The 22,296-nt window shown below is 35.7% G+C and overlaps 1 long non-coding RNA gene across 3 annotated transcripts in view; it reads left to right on the top strand.

The window, feature by feature from the left end:
* Window positions 1-581: 581 nt before the first annotated feature.
* The window catches only part of LOC133626215 (uncharacterized), a 60,434-nt gene continuing 38,719 nt past the window's right edge, over window positions 582-22,296 (top strand). For all 3 annotated transcript variants that reach the window (XR_009819369.1, XR_009819367.1, XR_009819368.1), the window contains exon 1: window positions 582-987. This is a non-coding gene — a long non-coding RNA (uncharacterized LOC133626215). The remainder of the gene's footprint in view (window positions 988-22,296) is intronic.

The following is a 22,296-nucleotide window of genomic DNA, read 5'->3' as shown; positions in this document are numbered from 1 at the left end:
AATAGAGAGCAGTAAATCTTCCCTCATATTTAATCTTTATGGTTTCATTACTCTCAAAATGACCAAATATAAGCAATTTTAGATTTTATGGAATGCATTTCTTCTTTCAAAATATTATGGTCACATCATAATATTCCCCAGAGATTCAATAGTTCTGTAAAAATCTACTTTCTATTGTCACTTGAATGATTAGTCTAGGATCTGGAATTTCCAGATTAATTTGCCTGGCTTATGAGATGCAAATGCTCAAGTTAGAAGGTCCTGATACAGTCCTCTCAGGGCTTATAAAAAACAACCTAACAAAGAGAAAATAACAACACTTCAGCCTGACAGAATAGAGTTATTTGTGTAAAAATCATTCCACAGTCTGTAACACTGTTATACTCTAAAAGTCAAGTTGTTATCCCTGAACCTGAAGAAAGTCACTTCAGTTTCTCGGTGCTGCCCAAGTAAACTGCAAGCATTTCCTGACACACAGAACGCAGGCAGAAAAAGGAAAAACGTCAACTTGAGAAAAGCACAGCTTCCAATCCCCACCCACCAGCTTCAGTCAAAGAGATGACTTCAGTCCCTTTCTTAACTAATCCTGTCACTGTAAAATCCTACAGTCATTCTTCCACACATAAAGGGAAAACGGACTCACTAGGAGGACCTAGACTCTTTCAGCTTGAACTGTTAACCAATGGTGGAAATGCAAGAATGCTGAAGTTGTGCCTTCGGAGCCAATAGAGTGGATTTGTGTGTCCCACATGACTGTTTCCCCTGTCTTTCACATGGGCAGTATTTAGTTCAATTCAGAACTGCAGATAGTATAGCGTGCAAAGCAGCAATGGGATGTCTGAGCACAAGTGGCTGACTTCCAGGCGACTTCAGGAAGCACATTTGTACATTTCTCCTGAATTAAACTGGGATTCTGCACCCTTGACATCCTCCGACCCTGCTTTTCTCTGCAGGAGGAGGCAGCGACCTGCACAGCACAACAAAACTGTGAGTACGGGGTCTATTTATTTTTATTTTCACCCACAAAAGCAAATCCCTTAAAACTGTCACAATGCTATGTGCACTAAATTGATGGCTGCTTTTTCTTATAAAATGAACAAGTATCTAAAGTGCTACTCAGATTCTGAAATATTTCTTGCATGCTTCAATAAAAGAAAAGAAAAAAAAAGAAGAAGAGTTACCCTCCAGGGCAGCGCCTGCATGCACGCTGCATGCCACACTGCTTCCTGACATAGCCAGCGTGCTGCTTTGTTCATAAAGAAAAACAAAGACAAAAAGCCCTAACACACGTATATTGTTCACTTTTATTTGTACTCTGTGTCTAATCAGGCCTGATCTGTCCCCAAGGGGAAAAAATAAAGGCAAACTTTAACTCTGCCAGCAAGGGCAGCCCAGACTTTCCAGACATCTGACAGTTATTATAATTAGCTATGAAAGCCAGCAAAGACACTTTGGGGCAAATAGCTCTTACATTTGGAACAATGAAGTCGAGTTAGGTTCCCATCCCACCCCTTCCACGGGGGGAGGAGGAGAGGCAAGGCAACAGGAGGAGTGTTAGAAAAGGGTTATGGCTGGACTGAAAAAACACAGCTAGTATAATATCTGGACTCACTCAGCACAAGGAGAGGCTTTTTGATAAGCAACTTTAACTACCTCTAGATTGCGGCTTATATTCACTCAGATTCCTTGGGGGGTGGGAAAGGGTGTGGGGCTTTTTGCAGTGTAACGTCAGAAGGTCGGGGCGGAGGGGGCAGCGGGGATGAATGGGGCAGAAAAGAGAAAATATCCATAAGTAAGAAACATTGCAATTGCTTCCCAGAGCTTTGCTGGTCAGATCTCCTTAAGCCCAAGTTGCTTTTCTGGGCAAGATTTATGAGAGTTCTCAAACAGAAGCAACAGACAAAGCAGAGCTTTTTCTTCTTCTCCGGAAAAGAAACTGAACCCAAATGGATAACTATATAAGAAGCAGCACTGATTTTTTTGTTGGTTTTTTTTTTTCCCCCTACATGCTCATAAGATCTTAATAAGATCTTTCTCACCCCTTCCATGCTCCTTCTCACCCCCCGACCCCTACCAAAAGTTAGATTCGGAAAACTACGATCAGAGGGGAAAAAAAGCAAAGACAATAGAAATCTGACTCAGTCCTGGCTAGACTGGATCTCTAATAAAGCATGAAGTGCAAACAGTTTATAAGTGAAAGATGAGCAGGCTTCTTTTAAAAAAAAAAAAAATTAAATGCAATAAGGAGAAATTGTTGAAAGACTCCAGACGCTACTAATTATGGCTTAAATAAATCTTCCTGGACAGATGTTTGCTTGCTCCCACTGTGGGGAAAGGAACGTTAAAAGAAGCATTTTTTAAAAAAAGGATTTGACATGATTTCTTTTTCCTTACCTATGATTTTTTTTTTTTCCTGTTAAATACACCATTTTATTCTTTGTCTGCCCTCTTGTTATCTCCCCCTCCCCCAACCGCCGCCCACTGTGAGCTGAGACACCTGAAGGCTAGACACAATGATCAACAGAGCACTGCGCTCGCCTGTCTGGATTCCAGCCAGATTTTTTTTTTTTCCCCCTCCACAATCAAGGAGCCTGCACGCAATGCACGGCCAGCCCCTTGCTCTGCTATGTGCAGATCAGACAGAAGTCTGAACCGTGCGGCAAAAAAAAGATTAAAGACAAACACAAGCCTTTCCTCCTTATGTCGGCCAGGCTTGGTTTCAACTTCATTGTGATTCGCGAAAAAATACAAAATAAGAAACTTTGTAAACGTATCTGCATGTTATTGTACAAAACATGCACATATGTGCACACACTTTCCTACATGGTGTAACTAGGAGCATCTACTGTTTCCCATTTTACAGTGCCTTCTACTCCAGCTTTACAGTCAATGCAGTATTTTATGTTAACTTCACGCATCACTTACATAATTGCCATGTAGCTCTCACATACTATGTAAAGATTTATGTACTATATAATGTATGTATACAAAAGGCAAACAGCCAGTGTACAGAGAAGTCCCTCTGAAAGGCAGTCAAACTGAAATACTCAAAAATATTTAGATTTGGAGAGATTAGCAAGATCTCCTAGACAGTTTTGCAGCAGTTTTAAACAAGGCAGTAGGAAAATGCTTTGAGAGTAGGTTGTCTTCAGACGGAAGAAGTGGAGCGTGGCAGAGGACTACTTCACTGGCCTTGCAACCCCCGGCCTTCCTGTTGCCACAGCCCAGAGAAACACCAACTGGCCCAGTGTCATCGTGCCAGAAAGTTGGTCTTGGGAATGCAGTGCTCCCCAAAATAGTTGCTCTCCATTTGGTGTGGCTATGGGTGGGGTTGGCAGAGACATACGGGGAAAAGGGAGGTTCAAAGCATTTAATTTATTTAATTTTTAAGTGTATGCTGTGATTATCTAAAAGTTCATTGGAATTTCATTGTCCTGGTACAAATTGTGGTATCATACATGGGTTGATTAATTTTTGCTTTTCAGTCTGGACTCTGTGAAAAAGACTTAAAAGAAACTACGTTTTGAAACATGCATGCGCATACACACACGTACACTGCTTTTAATTTACTCTCTGAAAAGGCTTGAACTGTATTTTAGTCACACTAACAGATATCTTAATAGATAGATAGTATTTTTTCTTTGCTTTTTTTCTTTAATATTGCTAATACACACTATTTAAAAAAGGAATCCGGTATAGGTAATCTATCAATTTAGTGTTAAAAATCTCTTCGTTGGCAAATAGCAGAGACATACTAACACAAAAGATTCCATGTAGTGGCAACAAAATCCACAGGCAAGATAAAGATTCTAGAAAAGAGATTTCAGAGAAATTAACACAGTAAATTAAGAGCTGCAGTCGTGTTTGTTTTCCTGTATTTATGGGTTTTTTTAAACAAGGATTTAACACTTTTCTAAAGGAATGTTTTACATACTTTATATGAAATATACAAGCAAACTCACCACAATGGTTATGAGAAGTATATACTTGTAAAATACACGTATACAGATAAGTTTTCCAGTAATAACACGTTAATTTCCCTTCTACTTTTCCTAGTATGTTATGTTTGAAAACTAATATTTGTCACTTATATTTCACAAATGTATTTCAAAAATAATGCCTGAGATTCATTTCGAAGTACTGACTTTTATTTTCTTAAGGTAATAACAATAAGCAATCATGTTTTTATCCATTTCCTAAATACTGAAATCCTACACAAATCAATTCCTCTAAACTTCAGAAGTGATTTACACACTACCTTGTATTAGACGGGATATTTCAACTGGGAATTTATATATTATTTGTCAATGTAAGAGTAATCACACAGGAGTTGAGCATTAAACCTGAGCATATGAATACAGGGCCCTTGCCTCCATGTTTAGTCCAATACCCTCCCCTTCTCCCAGTAAGGTCTCTTGTGAATGCTGGCTCTTCAGCAGGTCTGACTAAAGTAGTTAGGAGGTACAAATGCCCAATGCTTTGCAAGTGTGGCATTATCCTTCAGTTGCTGGTGCCCAGTCACTTGAGATTTGAAGCTGTTCGTGTTAGGTTAATAAACTCCTGTAGAAAGCTAAATGTGAAATAATCTAACCTGGGGTTTTTTCCTGACTTAAAAAAAAAAAAAATAGATGCTGAAACAAGGCAATCAAAGAAACTAATCCATATTCATGACTCCATTCCTTAAAAATTGGATGTCTATTACAGCTCATCTCTTAGTCTATGGTCTCCAATTGGTTGTGCAAACTGCATGGTGCTACTCGCACAAACTTCAAATTCTATTTTCTTTTGTTAAACTTTCCTGTCCTCCCTTCCCTTTGTGTTTCCTCTTGCATCTGCTTGTTTGAGCCTTTCCCAGTTAAGCAGAAGCATAAGTTTTAGTCATAAGAATGATGTGCTTAGGATTACTTCCAAAACTTTCCAAAGATTGGTTGTTTCACTTACACCTTTACACAGCAGAAGTAACTTGAGAGCCTACCAGAAGCATAGGCAGTCTCAATAAGGCAACAGGGTCAAATGATCTCATGCATTACAGATAGGAAGACAACTGCATATTGCGTTTTTATAGATAAAAAGCACAGAGTGTTTTAATGTAAACAGATTTCTGTTTGATATTAAGGCAAACTGTTGTAAAGCCCAAACTACGGCTGAGCCAAAATGACTTTCGGCATAGTACAGTTAGACCAGATGGCCACGTGTTCTTTTCTTATTTAGATGAGACTTTTCCTTTCAATAACATCTTTCTTCCTGACCTGCTTAAAAATTCCAGCGAATGAAATCAGCACAGGATTTTCAATTCTAATTGACCATGTGCAGAGGAAGGGCCAGTAGAGAAATCAGTAGGGCCATTGTAAGGCACACTGCATCAATCTCTCCTTTGTCTTGCATCTTTTCTAGCATGAACTAAGATAATTAAGAATATTTAATTTATATTATTTGTACAGCAGCAAATCTGGTCACATTCAGGTAAAAATTAATGCAAGTTCCTTTTTTACAAATGTATGCACCAAGGAATAAGTATGTCTACCACACGCCAGACAAACAGGTACTCAGCATCCTTTACTTACCAAATATATTAAAAAATAAAACCACTGAAGCAAAGAATGAAGAAAAAAAGGAAAGGTGTGGGTGAACTAAATCATGAACTATGTTGCCTTTTCCAATAAAGGAAAAAAAGTGAAAGATATAGTACTTGTCAATTTTTTTTTTTAATGTCAGAAAAATAGCTTTACATTGTCCAAAATTCTCACTCTTAAAACATCTGTAATCTTCAATCACTCCTATTTGCCTACATAGATTTTACACACACCCACCCACTCTGTGTGGGCTGATCACAGTCTCACTTGTGTCTGTGTGATCTACATGCAAAATATAGATTGCAAGTACTGTATGTCACACAAACACTATCTACAGAAATATGTACACAGATGACATCATTACAGTCTTACCTACTACTTTATTTGGATTTAGTGAGATACCAGGGGAGTAATACAACAATATTTCTTGAGATTTAGCAAGTAGAGTATGCAAAAGATGCATAAGGTCCTACTCATACATTTACAGAGAACATAGATAACGTAAGTGGGTAAGAAATCCTTTGGCACAAAAAGGGAGTGGGGAAAGACTAATGGAAAGCAACATGGTGCAAATTTGATTGGTTTTGTTTTGTGAGGAGGTTTTTTTGGGGTTTTTTTCTTTTTAAGCACAAGATAAAAATTAACAGCAGATTTATTGTTCCTGTACTGTTCTGTACAAATCTCTACTATTCACAGTTCAGTTTAACATTACACTTGAGTGGTTGATAGTTTCAGATTATTACTGTACACTTGAAGCAAGAAGCAAACAGCTCTGGAAAATAATTTCCAAAAAATACTATGAAAATGGTTTCATAAGATAGCAGTTTTTTTCTTCAGCTGAATCAGATTTTCATTAAGACTCCAATCAATCTGTAAATGTAAGGTGAAAAACAATCCAGAAGAAAATGCAGTGGGGAGCATGGCCTTTGCTATATGTCAAGCATGTGGTCCAAGTTAACATGGGTGTGAAAAAACATGCCTGGGAACATATAACAACGTGCAGAGTTTGGGACTAGCAGGCAGATGTGGTAAAAGGTCTGGTTTCAGCTCTTCAGCAAGATGCTTTGTAGCCTTGGGCAAATCATTTAAATGCCTGGCTTCTCTTCTACGTCATATTAATAGAATTCAATTTTGAATCTGTGATTAGTACCATCTCAGCATTGAGATACCACAGCAAAGAGTACTGGAGACACCTTAGATGATTGAAAAGAAAAAGTTTCAGCAGAAGAGTTGCTGTTGTTTTTAAATCAGGTCATATACAGCCTGTTTCTGAAGAGGTTTCTGTAACTCCCTTCTAGCTTAATTTTCTTAAGGTTTTCATATACTTGAACTTTCAACTTGATTTTTTCATTAACTTGTAACATATCATCAGAACCTAGGATAAACAGAAGATACTGCTCCATTTGTAATGATGGTCTACATTCAACAAAGTTGAGTCATGCGAGGCCTAACACTAGAACACTAAACCCTTCAGAGTAGTGGCTTATTTAACAAGCTGTGCCATGAGACTAACTGCAGGCTAAAACAGTGCACCGTGTGACCAAGAGTATCAAACCTGAGCTCTACACATTTACTACATACTTGTTCCCCAAGGACCTCCTCTTGTAACAACATTGAGTGTATTCACACCTCCAAAGTCTGAAGGCAATCTAGCAAACCACTTCCATACTTGAAGCATAGCACATGCCTAAAGCATCATGCTGAAATAAGTATTTGATTTTTACAAAATTCTTTTCCATGAGAAGTAAAAACCTTTTCTGAGTACTGGCCCCTTTGCTGGTGGTCATTTAATTGACCTCCCAGTTTCACGTTTCTATTGAATATTCTTTGACACCAATCACTGAACTGAGTTAGAAACCCTTGGAAAACACCTCTAAAAAATCACTGTTCAGGAAGAGAAATGAATGGGCCTGAAGTAATTCGATTTCACAGAACATTTTTTCAGGCCACCATTTTGTGATTAACTAAAATGACAGTGTTGCACGCATAGAACCAAAAACTTTTTCCATCCAGGAGCAAGTATGAGGGATCTCTGTACAAAGGCAAAAAAGAATTTTGTGCTGAATGTTTCCATTAATCAATATTCATGCACAGCATGAAAGAAATACTTCCAGCTATCTTGTGGCAATGCTGTTCAGGAGTTGGAAAAAGTAAGAAAAAGGTAACGTGGCAGATACAGCGGTCATCTCAGCAGGTTTGCAGAATGACTGGGACAGTGAGAGAGAAATAGCCTGTGTGGAAGTACAGCCTTGTGCAGTGCTCAGAACAAGGAGAGGAAGTCAGCAAAATGTACATAGTTACATTCAATTGAGGGGCTGTATTTCACCAGCCTATTTTTACTGTCAAGGCTCCAGACTATATAAGGAGCCTATCCAGTCTCTTAAGCCATGGGATGTGGATAATGGGATCAGATAAAATGATTAAAATCAGTTTGGTCTCATGATTTCAGCTGGTAAGAGTAATAGACACAAAACTGAAAGACTTAATTGTATGATAAAAGTACAAATACCTCTTTGTTTTTTAGATCTGCCTCTTTCCAGTTCAGCACAACTGAAAAATTTGGAGTTTTTTCATTAATAAAACAATATGAAGCAAGGCGATTATTTTTTTGCAGCATCCCAATTGAAACCAGTCTCATCTATCCAAATAAATAAGCTCAAAAGTTGTAAAAACAAACTTTATACCAGCTCCCATAAAATATTTTACAGAAAGACTCCCATTAAGCTTCAGAGAAAGGATGTTTACAGAGTCTGATAACTGTCATTTTTCAGAAGTAAAAATCTAATCATTTCAGAGAATGTATTAACCAAACATCAAGTTTATTCTACTGTTTTCAAGCACTAAACTTCAATTCATTTGGATCTACTTTTCTAAGACAAAAAATAGGAAAAAAAGGATTTTAAAAGTTGAGTAGTCTAATGAATGACAACAGTGAAAAAATGTAGTTCCCAAGGTTGATTAGAAGACATGGAAAGAGTTCAAATTTCAGATCTTCATGTAAGAATTAAAAATGAAAGGAGAGTTAAAAAGGGGTAGAAGGGGGGGTGGGGAGGAAGAGCAAAGCTGCTGGTGACTTCAGTGTATTTATGGATTACTCTGTCCTGAAAAGAAGAAAACCAGAGTTGTAAGATGACACTGCAGGGGTTGTCTGGACTTTTCACCGAGTGTAAAGTCTGTTTAGTCAGTGTTTTAATGCCTAATGCTGACCTTTGCCCTCTTCACTCCTCCCTGCTCCAGGTGCAAAATTTTTTGCAAGTGCTTCAGCATTATTAGAAAGTTTGTGCAGGTTTCACATGCTGCAAAGTGCACAGGGAGTTTTACACAACGCCATCCATTACACACTCTCAATTTCAAGGCTTAGCACATATTTTTTTTATCCTAAGTACACACAACAATTTGTTTTACACATTTTCCCGTACTCGTCATTACTGCATTAAATTAATAAAAACAAAAGCTTCTTTGTGAGGATAATCCATTTGCATAATTCTCTACAAGATACAAGATTAAGTATAAACTCAAGGTGCATACTCCTCAGCACTGAATTATAGCAGGAGTATGCAACGTATGCAGGCAACACTATTGATCTCTGTTAAATTAATTCTCTTTGCTATGGAAATGGGAGACAAAACCAGAATCCATTACAAAACAGCCAAGGCACTTCAGCTGATTTTCCTCAGAAATAAATTGATTCCTTGTACAGTTATTAATTATAATGGGAATGATAAATTTTGAAGGAAAACCACAACAGTTTTACAGACTAACAATACACTTTGATTTTCAAAAAAATAAGGAGCATAGTAACATGTATATTACATGAGATGCAGAATTTCTACAGCTGTCAGTAATACACATAATATGCAAGAAGGAACACACGTATGTAATATTTATTCATCTATAAGTTTCGTTTAGTAGGTAGTTGCTTTTTGAGAGCTTGTAATTTGACTTTGCTGGAGAGTAAGGCTAAACTGACTACCATCATCTTTGAGACCATTGCAGATGTTGTGTTGTTTTTGAAAAGCCTACCAAGGGCTTTTCCTGCCACTGTGGGCAAGGAACCCATTTTCTCCATTCTTGTTATACTGAAGGACTTAGATCTTCTTCAAATGTGTCCCTAGCATTTAAGATCCATAAGTTCTCCACTGCATAACATCCTGTACTAAAATGCACTCTGCCACTGTGGTATAAGCTTACTGTAAATACAAGAATGTCCAGTACGTGTTTCCTGCACTGGGATCTATACCAGCTAACTAGGCCTAAAAAAAGCCCTTTAGAAATTATGATTTAGAAAATTAAAAGCTTTAAATAACTGACTTCCCCCACATTCTTTCCTTACTGAGCTATGTTGCAAAACATTCATTAAGATGAAAGAAAAGAACAGAGGAAAGGGATTGGTTTAAAAGGTAAATAGTGACAGGTAGTCTTTATGGAGAACTTCACTAATCAGAAATGTCTAGCCAAAATAACCCAGGATAATACCTCTTCTAAGTATGGCATTTTTTCAAGGTGAGAATTATATAAAAAGAGGCCTGACAAGGATTTACATTTAGGGAACTTGCACATCAACGATATGTTTGGATCTGGAGTAAAGCATTTCTTTTACTGGATTATCTTTCAAATATGATAAGCAACCTGTAGTACACTGTGTCTTTCCAAAAGAATATTTTGTGGTTTCCCTATGATGTGGATATATAAATTAATTTAAGCTGTCTTCATAATCTAGTTTTAAGGAGTTCCACTTCAGAGGGGTTTTTTTTAAAGCAAAACGTGGATCTTACTAATACTAGTTTATTCTAGAAGGCGGCACAGGTTAATACTCTGGGAAGTGTCCCAACTTTTTTTCTTTTTTTTTCTTTTTCTTTAATTTCATTTGCAACATTTTGACTACAAGAAAATGAAGAAAAAGTTGTTTATTGCATGACAGAGTCTTTCTAGAGCTAGGCAGCTTTATCTCAGCACAAAGAGTGCTCCTGTTCGCAATGCAGCTGCTAACAACTCATCAACACTCCTTGTTTAAGAGTAGGGTACAATTAGAAGTAAAAAATTTAAAGCAATCCTAAATGTTATTGTAATAAGCTATGCAACTGGATTTGATTTCTAGCCAGATTGTATCCCTTTGCTCCTGACATTGTTTACAAGACATATTTAGTGCAGGTGGTACTCTCCTTAATTTCACTGAAGGTCAAGTGTACTTGTCATAATTGTATTTCTCACACAGCTGAGAATTCAACTACTTCTGTAGACTGAAAACAGACATTGTTTCTATGAAGGAAACACATAGTACTGAAGACTTGGACTTGAAATAAACAGAATGAAGTTTTCTCCTACTGTCTCATCAAGATCATCACTTTTGAGGTTGCTGTGTACCAGGGGAAGTAGCCATTTGGGTACTTAAGCTTAAAGAACTTCAGAATCCTTTGGCTGGAAAAAAGGATTTCATTTGTCATGTTTTAGACGGCTACTATAAATATTTGTCAGGACTATTGTCTGAGATGAAGTTCTTGTAATATTCGTAAATGACCAATTTTACAGTGATTTACAAGTGTAAAAATTAATAAAACTGAAATTAGCCTAGTTTCTCTTTTCATTAGAGAAAAATAGATAACTGAAAATATAAATTCATTTAGTCTTCTATTAACTTGCAATATAAAAATTTTTTCAAGGAAGACTCTCAAAGAAGACTGAAAACTTCTCTCTAAATTCTAACCTGATCTGTTAGTTTTTACACACTGCGCCAAATCCACAAAACAAAATAACATGGTTCAAGTAGGACAATATTCTTGTGTCTTGATTCGTTTACCATTAGGAATTATCAATCCTTTCTTCAATTCAGTAAGTGCACCTATAACACTTGAAATTGGCAATTGAACCTGCTTTATGAATTAATATTTTCCTCATCCTACATGTGGAGTTACTTGTAATGCCTTCACTATGTGTTTTACCTGAAAGAAAATTAAAGAAAACCACCCTTGAATTGTACTTGGTTTTAAAGTTCATTTCCCCATCAGTTGAAAAAAAACATAACAAAGACAAAAACTTAAAGTGTCTCCACCTGTAAATCTTATGTAATAATTTGGTCTTGCATAACACTTTTTTTTAAAAAATTGGGGTTTTTTCCAGTAAATTACTTCATAATATATCATATACATGGAAAAGAAAAAGTCCTTCCTTCTAGATCTTATCTACCATCAAACTCAGAGTTCAGATGTGCTCCAAAACTAGACACAGATTCCTATTATGAAACCCATTCCCTGGTGAGCTCCTTCTTACCCATCCCTTCCACCTCCATCCAACCTGATGCTTTAAACCACTCTGAGTGTGTAAGATAAGGATGTAAAAATCAGAACTGGTTGTAATAAATATGACAAGTTACTTAAGATGGGATTAGGTTTTTAAAATTTTACTTAAAAGCATAAATGCAAGTAAAACAGTGTCCTTCTATAGAGCAGTTCAGTTTTAAAGATATTTATACCTTCTTAAACCAACACAAGAAAGATTAAGATTTCAAATCTACATTGTCATTATTACTGGAAACCTCAAACAAATAAGCAGCTTGCAATCTGATTAGTGTCTCAATTTTCCTGCTTGCAAAATTAGAGATGTTTCCTCAAAACACAAAACAACGGTCAACCAAGCTCAAGAATTTTCATGAAAATCTCATGAATTTTCAGTAAGTCCAAGTATAGGACATCATTACTTCAACCAGTGGGATTCGTCAGATATTTTGTGTCTAAATCCAAGTTTCCCCTTTCCTCACCTCATTGGTGACTCATGTACTTACTTTTGTTGTATTTGTTTATTATTAGTTTCACTTATTTGCTTTTAAGTAAAATTTAAAAATCTAATCCTGTCTGGAGAAACTTTTCATATTTATGACAACTGTTTAATTTTATGGTTCAATCCACATCTCAATTCTACAAAACATATCAATAAAGAGTAAAAAAAAAATCCCTCTAATCAATAGCTTCTGCCAGTTTTTATGTATATTCAAGGAGTAGAGTTGACATTACTTCATTTAGTAACAATAGTTGTGACTATTGTATCAGTACTCTAGCTGAATTTTTCAGTCTCAGTAGCAAAATTTAGGTAACTTAATTAAGATCTTTTCCATGTAAAAAATGAAAACTATGGCTTGCATTGCTAAAGGAAGCAAAACCTAAGTTACCTAAAAAGCTGATAAGAGTTCAGGTCCTTTGCAAAGAAGAATTAGGACATTTTTTTGCTGAAAGACTGGTTTAAATTTGTAAAAAAAATCCTGAACTTATTTCTTAAGGTCAAATGAAACAGGGCCTAACAGTGAAGGCACATCAAGTTCATTAACATATTTCTTGGCTGTGTAACTGTTTGAGTTGGTTCCCCGAGGGAGATAGTAGCACACTTGAACGTTATTTTGTGGCAACTAGCACAGGGGATCACTAGCATCGTCCCAGTGGGCTTCAATGTGTTACAACTCCATACTGTGTTTCCAACACACTCCTGGTAGAAAGAGACCAATGCTTTGCATGCACAATGTTTATTATATTAAGACCTGGCTCTCTACTCCTTTCCTCTAATGTCTCTCTACTGTGTAACACACTATACAGTGCCTATGTCCTGTCCCTTTTCTTCTCTTTTTTGGGATCTACACAGAACAGACGAAGAGATTTCCTGCTGTGTGACATCAAGATTCACTGTATGTTTTGGACATTGCAAAGGCAGACCAGACAGTCAAGAAAATGAGAGACTTTAATGGGAGAGGGAGTTGTGGCCTTTGGCTACAAGTTCTTACTAAGCTTCCTGCTCCTTTTTTTCTTAGCTCTCTACAAGAGGAGGTGGTAAGCCTAATGAAGACAAAGATTGTGCATCCCTCCTTGCCAAAGATTTGTCATCCAGTATTTTTAAATTTAGAAACTTTGCTTGGCTGGCATTTCTTCCACTGCATAAATGTAAAATAAGTGAGGTTAACATAGTATGAAAGAGAAATGTAGGGAGATCTACTTCTCAGTTTGAAAACTCATACTTTATGACAAGCAATAAGATTCACTGAAAAAAGTATTCTGTATTGAAAGATTGCCATTCTTCATTATATGAGGATACTTCTGAATGAAGACCTTCTATATTATTTTCCATTTCTTTAAGAAGGCCTCAGACTGCACCAGCTGTCTAAACATATTTAGAGTCTTTCCACACTGCTGCAAGCCCACTGTAGTGGAATTTGGGTAAAGGTCAAAGGTAGCATAACTGAGGAGTTTTTGCTTTGTTTTTAAGACACAAGAAGATAGCCATGCATTTTCTGCAGACACAGATGCATATACCTGGCTCATTGTCGCAACAATTGTTCATCTAGAGATACAGTCTTTCTGAGTAACTGTTAACCATTTAGCAAACATTAATTCAGTACTACATTCTGCAGTTTGCTTTTGACTTATCTACTTTGTTCTCTACTACCCTCCTCTTTTATTTTTTTTTTATTTGCAAGATGCTAGATGAGCCACAAAAGCAAACCCTGTGTATCTCAGTGTACTTGCCAAGGTAATTTTACTTCTACTTGTTTAAGTTGGGGAAAAATATATACATTTTTAATTAAATGATACATCCACATCCAAAGCCAGGAGCTAAGACAAGATCAGGTCAAGCTTAACTAAAAGCAGAGAAGCAATTACTGAACAACCAATAAAGCGTATTTATCTCTTGAATCAATTGCCCAAAATTAGACAGTATCATTTTTTAAATTGCTATTTGAAGGATCTCTCCCCTTCATCTTCCAGGACAGGCATCTGGCTAGGACTGAATGGAGTTTAATGTCCGAACATCCCATCTGGTCCCATCATGTTAACACATGATTCCAAGTCATTCAAGAAGTATGAACAATGGATATTGTATTCCATATAGTGTCATGTGGATTTAATCTTTAAAAGATGGTGATACTCTAGAACTCAGTCTTTTAGTCAAAAGTCAAAACATTTAATGTACTGAAAAATTAGTTCTCAGGGCCTTAGAAAAGTTTCCTATATTACCCTACTCTATGAGCAGTGAGTATACAGTGTCTCCTTCATGTAGTTCCATTCCCATTCTTACATATCATAATACATATCTTGATAAATCAAGAACACATTTCCAAAACACAGCAGTGAAAAGCAGCATTAAGATATGTTCCCAAGAATACTTATTATTTTCATCCTCAAATTACTTCCAGATTGCTTAAAAACAAATGCAGACATTTGCTATGAAGTTGTGCACCTTTGCCTTCAAGAGGTGGTAACTCTACCTTACACTTAGATTAACAAAATCTACAAAGTCTTCAAACCAAATGGTCAGGAAGCATTTCTTTCGAAAGATCAGCACTAATTTCAGTGATGTTGAAAGAATGTCTTCTTGCTCTCTCTCCTTGAGTAAAAATTAAAATTTCAGTTACAAACATTTCTTATTCAAATACTCTTTACTTTTTTTTTTCAATAAGGATGATTGATTCATTGTCCTGGAATACTAATTTTAACAGATATTTTCCTTAAAGTGAATCCTAGTAGGGGAAGATATCCAGTAAATGGCTTGTTATGGCAAGTTAATAAAATTGATTTCTGGCTCTAAGAGAATCACAGAAATTTCAACTGTAAGCAGGCATTTAAATATTTGCTAACTATCCTTTAAGTGACCTAAAAAAATTAGATTGCTTCATTTGAGCACTTGGGAAAGTGAATGGATTTGTAATTGCTATGGCAAGAATACCCAGAAGTAAATAAAAGATGTTTCTCTCAATCTCTTAAGTGAAACAAAGCAGAGCAAACACGCTTTAAAATTTACACATTTGATTATGTGTTTTCAAAGTCAGATTGATGAATCCCAGCTCACATTTAAGAGTTAAAATTCTAAACATTTATTTCTCATCATAAATCCCTGGAATTGGACCAGGAAATGGGACTAGTTTATTCTCAAAACTATGAAGCCAAAAATCAAAATTGTGTAACAAGACATTATAGATTTGGCTGATGAGAAAAGACAAGGAGAATTCTGTGGAGACTGATAAAGAAGATTAAATTACATCATACAACTTCTTCTGAACTCTGTTGAAATGTATCCTTTCCTTTAGCGTCACCATAATTACCAGCCAGCTCCCCATTAAGTTAGATAAAAGTGCACACGAAGAGCAAAAGGGATCATATGACATCATTATCTTCACATCAACATTTAAATAAAAAATATTGAAGAGGTTACTGAAGATGCTTAAAAGATTGCTTTACATTGCCTGGAAAATTTGTTTACCTGCTGTCTTATTTCAGTTGACAAAAACCTATCTAGATGATCGGGACTACTGTATTTGGAAACAGAAGGGAGCAAAAGAGGAAGAAATATACTCCAGTTTACTGTATGGAAGTGAATAAGCTTCTTGTGGTAGGAACTGACTAAGTTCACAGCAAAGCTGGGCTGAGGGTTAGCTGTTATCAGTTGGAGGTTTGATTTAAACATGTGGAGATCATATAGACTGTTAAACTAGCAGATTATAAAGATTCAACAGTGCAACCTCTGATTACAGCAGGGAAGCTACTGAACTCCCCAATTCATCATAAGAACTATAAAATACAAGACTGGATGACCAAACTTTGCTGGTTTTAATATAGTGTCCAGTTGTTTCCATCATCTCTGATGACTAAATCATTAATAAATAAGTGACCATGTTCATTGATGAACATGTTAATTCTACAGAACTAAGAATTGTTCATTTTATTTGGCAATACTTCCATCAACTTTTCAAGTAATTCTGGGTACTCATTCAGTACAGATTTATGGAAGCTGTAGCAGATAGTCTCAGAAAGTCTTCAGAGTCTCTGTGTAGAAAGACATTGCTTTTGAGTATTCAAAACCTATTCATTCATTTCTTTATGTCTGCAGGCAGTGTTTCCAAAATACACAGTACATTTCTGTCTGTAATGATAAACAGAAAATGTCAGATACCTCCCTCCATCATCTATAATACTGGAATTACTAGGAGCACTTGTCATGGACTACACAGAAAAAAAGACAATGAAAAAAGGGACTTCAGGAAACTTAAGTACTAAACTCTTCCTGAAAGCATTTTAAAAAGATTTTGGATTTCTGTAGCCTTAAGACATGAAAACCATACAATATACCTGCTTAATAACAACAAAAACAAAAAAGAGAGAGTCCTGTCAGCTGACTAACATAGTCAGCTGGCTAAATCTTGTTTGTACAAGCATTTTTTACCACTTGACTTTTTATGGTGGAAGTGTTTGACTTCTCAGGCAATCTTTAGAGTTACAGTTGTTTTTAGTCACAATTGGTTTTACTTAAGGTGTAGCAAGAGAAGTTTGAAGATATAGCAAGAGTTTCCAAAGGAAATAGATTTCATTCAAATGCTTTACTGCAAGTTAGACCATGTTAGTCTAGATAGACTTCACAAACTTGGTGCCAAATGATCCTCAGGACAACTTACATTACATCTATTTAAATGGGTAGCAATACAGGGCCTGATAGAGCTCTTGTTGCCACTCCAGTTCTCTGATTTGAGAGAAAGTGTGGGATATTAATAGTTTTTGTTTTGTTTTGGTTTTTTTTTAACTTTTGAATGGGGTAAGTAGTATTTTCTAAAACACTGTATTCAATTATATCTTCTTCCTGCCTATGATGTTTGACTCCATAAAAACAGAATACCTTCACGTTATATTCTGCATTGGTAGAGAAGTTTACCTCAGCAGTTAAAATTTCAGCATTAATAGAAAAATAAGGGGCTTTATTGAATGTATCCACTCTTGCTGAATATCTACATAGAATTACCATCATCACCTGAAACTACTGGGCAGTCCCAATATGAGGTCTTGTGACAATAGTCCGAGTTCTAAGTTGGACTTAGATACTCGTAACTGAAGGCTAGCCTTATGCAGACTCCAAGTGAGTTATGATCCAAATAACTAAATTCAAACTTAGCTTCATTAATGAAGGGAGAAGAAATTTAAGATATTTGTGCAGTGTAAACATTTGAAATCCCAGTCTCTGTTTTGCTAGCACAATCTTCTTTTCCACATATAAATGGCAAGCTGCCAGTTAGGGAAGTACACAGGCTGCAGTGTAAAAGAAAATAAGTAGATATGTCTGTATGTATTAACTACAAGTTGGAGTATTGTCTAGTGCAGCTGGAGTGAAAAACACTCCAAAAAAGCTAATTACAACTCCAATCTTTTATTATTCTAAGCAAAAGCTTTTGTAAGCTAGAGTTACATTCTTTACTGCATCACATTTCTTGGTTTAAAATCTTATTTTGTTTCTCTTCCTGATTCAAACTCTTGAAAATAGTTTCAAAGCTATTAAAACAATAAAAATGTTATAATAAAGAACTTTATCAAACTATAGAACAAGGAACAAAATTCATTCATTCAATTTTCTGGATGAATGAGTCTTTTAGTTGCTTTTAGTCATATGTAGAACACAATTCCAACACAGGCACTGTAATCTCATTAAAATATCTAATATACATTAGTGCTGACTGAAACATTTTTATCCAGCTTCCCGTCTCCCTTTTTTTGGGAAAGGAAAGAACATGTTGCTAGTGAAGTCAGCAGGAGACCTAGCTTCATCTGGGCTCCTGTTCTAGATTCAAAATGATATAATATGAAAAGCTCATCTCTTTGCTTATTCCCTGACTGACAGGCTGTAAGAAAGTATATTAAGATTATTTTCCTTTAATAATTTTACTATGAAACAAAGCAAATGCAGAGTGTTTTGGATGGTGCTATACAGTAACAAAGAAATCTAGGAAACTGGATATAGTATATCATACACACTGTTCTATATCACCCTCAAAAGCTTGCAGTAGTAATCTAGGTTATGATACCAATGAAAACATATGAAGTTAAAAATTAAAACCCCCTGTTTTCTCTACCTGTATTTTCTGTTTGAGTACTGTATATTGATCACCTAAAAGGTCACCATATTTGTTGAACCTGCTGAAATAAAAATATAATTACATTTTACTCATCCTCCTCTATTTTAGAATGAGGCACAACATAACTAATTTAATGGGCTCTGTAATTTGCAAGACCATGCTGCATTTTCCCCTCATGAAAGGCACAGCATCTTCTTGTGACACACTACTCAGCATAAACTGCTTTTCTGTAATTCACAGACCACTTCTATACAAGACCATTGCCATTTTTCATTTTCAAAAGCAACCATATGAAGTCATAGAACTTTCAGAAATGGAAAAACTGTGTCCTACTTTTAACTGCACAGAAAATGACATTTCATCTTCAGCTTTGCAAGTGCACTTCTTAGTAATATGATACGATGTGTCATGTAGGTTGAAGTGAATTTGTTTGCCTCAAGGATCAAGTGTCACTTCTCACCAAAAACTTAAGAAGATTTCACTTTATGTTTGACTCTTAATTCACAAGTAGTGCAGTCTTTGAATATCAGCTTTTCTGTCAAGATGGAAGATAGTGATTCATGAAGTTTTACTTCTTGTGAGGTTGTACCATTTTAAAGACAACTCCTTCAGAACACATTTCTAAGGATTAAAAGTGAATTTATAGTAAAAAGACACAAACTCCAATGTATCTGCTTTCAATGTAGCAGCAAATCAACTACTTAAGACTTAATTCTTCCTAAGTTTTACTGAAATTCTGTGTAGAGATTAGTTTTGAACTCAAAGTTTTACAGGCTAGAAAAGAGTTTTCCACTTGTGAACATTAAATACTTAACAGTTTATCAGTTTGAAAAAATAGCAATGAAAGGTATACAGGGATTTATTTCCATAAGTGAAGGACTTAATACGTAAATAAGCAATCTGGCACTATGTCGTGAGGTATTCAACATATTGAGTCATATTAAGTCATACAAGCATAACAGGGCCTCCCATGCGTTTAATGTAATGGGTCAGAAGTGCCTCAAAATTGCTTGGTATAATTAACAAAATAGAACTAAATGCACAATTTTGTGCAACTTTGGCAAGAAATCTTGTATGCAACAGTACATATTGCATAATTCCTAGTGAAAAGCTCTTAGACTACTTTGGACAATTGCAACTATTTATGCAAAACTGTCAAATTAAATATCCAGTAAAGGCATATAATAAAACATAATCACGCCCTAACCAGTCCTTCAGATGGGTAGTTTTAATAACAGAACTACCACATCCCAGAGCCAAATTCACTTTTTATGTATTTTAAAGGAGAACTGTAATTTTTCAGAAGTATGCAAATTTATTCAGAGGAGGGGAAGGATTACTTTCAGACTGCAGTTAGTGAAATTGGGGGGGGGGAATGAAAGAGTCAGCTCTGTATTTAACATAACTATTTTGCTGTCAGAAGAGTCTACCATCAGAAAGTGGGTGATAGCTGGAACAAACCAGACAAGATAAAGATCTTCTGAGCCTCTCATATGACCAGAGCTAAGCAAGCACACAGTTGACAAAGGGCACTTGATAACCTTTTCCTAGATCTTTGAAACCTTCATAATTGTCTTACAGATAACAAGGCTTAAGAGATGCTGCTACTCATTGAAAAGCATTTTCAACAATTACCAAAATGACTGCAGGCTGTCATTTTCTGAGTCACAGAACTGTGCTATTTGGGTATCACACACTGCAGGGACCTTCTCAGAGAAAACCCTCACTTTTCACAGGAATTTGGCAGAAGAGCCTAGCTATAACCATAGACTTCACTTACCATTTTAATCTTTTGGAGAGTACTAAAGAATGCTTGAAGGGATGTCTCTAAAGATTGATCTGTTTGAGGTGTGGAAAGAAGGGAAAAAAATACCAGTAAATAAAAACATGTATGCATTTTGATCTATCTTACAGATGAAGACAAATCCATTCAAAGAAATTTCTCACTGGGAGTTATGTACTGAACTTGTTTTTGCTGGTTTATAACACAAGAAAGTTGCTTCAAGAGAAAAATTGATGGTTGTTATATTTTCATAAAATATTGCTAAAAACATATATCATTATTGTCGAAGAGAAAACCCCATTAAGTTAGAAATGTTTCTATTATGAAAAGAGTTATGCCAATATTTAATAAATATATACCTTCTTCCATCAAGTGCAAGCCAAGCCTTTGGCATCGTGCTTGGAAATAAAGGCGGAAATTGACTAACATTTCCTCTGAGCTCAAATTTGATTTGATAGGAATCTCATCAAGATTAGACAGCTCCAGATTTTAAAAAGGAGGAGGAGGGGTGAAAGAAATCAGTAAAACTTGAATATACTCTACTTTATATGCTTCAAATCACTCTAGTCATTTAGGTTATTGATTTTATGACACGGATTTTTATAGAAGGTTCTCCATGCATTTTAAATCGGAAGGATCAGTAAAACAATTTCAAAGAAATAATCACTAAGAAAATACATAATTAGGTTAGTATCATTTTTCCTCTTAAATGCAATCAAATAACTAAAGGAATATAGAGCAGGTCTCAGGTTACTAAGTACTACTTGGGTTTGCAGAAATAAATTTTTGTCTAGAAGCATGCAAAATGCAAAGACTCACAGCATTCCTCTGCAATGTCAGAACTCAGTGTCACGAGGTACAATGTTTTTGCTGGATACAGAATTAAACTTTTTTTTTTTCTAGTTAAAAGAATTAAAATCAACTGTTAAAAGCTCTTCAATGAACCAATGTCACTAGAGCAAGCCATTGTATCTTCAGCAACAGTAACATTTGCCAGGGCATATGCAGCTCTGCCACTATTATCAGAGTCTAATGAATGGAACTAAAAGATAAATTCTTTCAACTAACCAAAACTCAGTATATAATATAAATCCTTGTAGCCTTTTGTTTCTCTCCCAACTGTGACCTTAGTGCAGGTGAAGAGTAGATGTAAATTGTGAATGTGAAACAAGATGGAGAAGAAACACTAAAATTATGTCTTAACTTGAAGGCATGGACCATTTACATGTTAATGTCTATATATGTTAACTTTACTAATTAAGTGAAGGCTTTATATACCTTGCTACTCAAAAGCAAGACTCACTGCATACATCAAAATATTATTCAACATTCTGTGTTCATGAATTGAGCTTGCCATACCAGTCCCACTTCCTATACTAGCTTTACTCAAGGAGAAAGCATCATAGAGAGATTGGCAAAAGTGTAAAATGCTGTCGTTTTCTTAACATAATTCTCTTCCTGTATCGTAAGTGAAGGTTTCTACTACATCTTTGTCAAGTATGCAAGCTAATAAAAGATGAGATTTTTTTTTTTTTAAGTGCTGGCTACTTACAAAAGGGAATAGAACTTGCTGGTTTTGAGAATGGAAAATTATCCCCATTCAGGAAAAGAAAGCAGTATAAGTAGAAAGTATCCTTGAACTTAATCTCCTTAGAATGCTTTACTACAAAACCAAAAAATGCACTTATTTAACTGGTCACATTAAATTTACCAAGGAGAAATAATGCTTCTGGAAAGAAGCAGCCCAAGGTAGTTATAAAAATCTTTGAGAACATTTAAGTAAACCAACAAATAGGCCAGTTTCATCATTATATATTCTCATCTCCTGGTTTCTCAAGAAAATATAAATAGTTGTGTTTAAAGAAGTAAGAACATCACAGATTCATCAAATCAGTGTGAGCTTAAACTAGGACATAATAATAGCAGCACGTATTCCCTTACACTTCTGCTGCCAAAAAATATGCAACTCCTTACTACATGTTATGCCTTCCTCTTCTGATTAACAGTGGTGTACATCAGTTTGAGAATCTGACGGTTGAAATATGTATCAGAAGAAATTTTGCTTTATT

The sequence above is a fragment of the Colius striatus genome, chromosome 10, assembly GCF_028858725.1.
Source record: "Colius striatus isolate bColStr4 chromosome 10, bColStr4.1.hap1, whole genome shotgun sequence".
NCBI classification, from domain to species: Eukaryota; Metazoa; Chordata; class Aves; order Coliiformes; family Coliidae; genus Colius; species Colius striatus.
This window is presented reverse-complemented; position numbering and strand designations above follow the sequence as displayed.